The following is a 918-nucleotide window of genomic DNA, read 5'->3' as shown; positions in this document are numbered from 1 at the left end:
AAAAAGCTCTACTTTTATCTAGAAAAAAATTGTAGAATTGGTATTCTTTTTAATGATCTATAGTGAAACTATATTGGCATACAGATTTCCTTTTTGGGAATTATTAAATTATGAATTAAATTACCTTAATGGTCGTTGGGCTATTCATAATATCTATTTTATGTTGGGTGAACTGTGGTATTTTGTGATTTTTAAGGAATTGGTCCATCTCATTTTATTTAAGTTTTTATTTGAATTCTAATTAACATACTGTAATATTAGTTTCAGGTGTACAATATAGTGATTCAACACTTAACATACATCAACCAGTGCTCATTGCAACAAGTACACTTCTTTTTTTTTTAACTTTATAATAGTTTATTATTATTGTTGGAGTTTTAGATAAAGCAATAAGACATGAAACCGAATTACTTGAAAGAATTGGTTCTCAGACTTTGGCAAAGACCAAGTATATTGGATTGAAATAAAACTCACAATGACAAAAACGACAACCACTAACACAGAGCCCTTACTGAATTCCCATGACAAACCTATGATCTAGAATACTGTCATTCCCATCTTACACCTGAGGAAACTGGTACAGAGAGATTAAATTCTAAAGGGCTATTCAGCCAAGTAGAGGTGAAGCTGGGATTCTTTTTTTTCTTTTTTTTTTTCTAATAGTTTATTGTCAAATTAGTTTCCACATAACACTCAGTGCTCATCCCCACAAGTGTCCTCCTCCATGTCCATCCCCCCTCCCCCCCACATCTATCAGTCCTCAGTTTTTGTCATCATTCAAGAGTCTCTCATGGTTTGCTTCTCTCCCTTTCCCCCACCATTTACCCCTTCTTCTCCCCCTTGTTACTCCGTCAAGTTCCTCCTAATCCTCCTATATGTGCAAACATATGGTATTTGTCCTTCTCTGCCTGACTTATT

This window comes from Crocuta crocuta, unplaced genomic scaffold (assembly GCF_008692635.1).
Source record: "Crocuta crocuta isolate KB4526 unplaced genomic scaffold, BGI_CrCroc_1.0 scaffold923, whole genome shotgun sequence".
NCBI lineage: Eukaryota > Metazoa > Chordata > Mammalia > Carnivora > Hyaenidae > Crocuta > Crocuta crocuta.
This window is presented reverse-complemented; position numbering follows the sequence as displayed.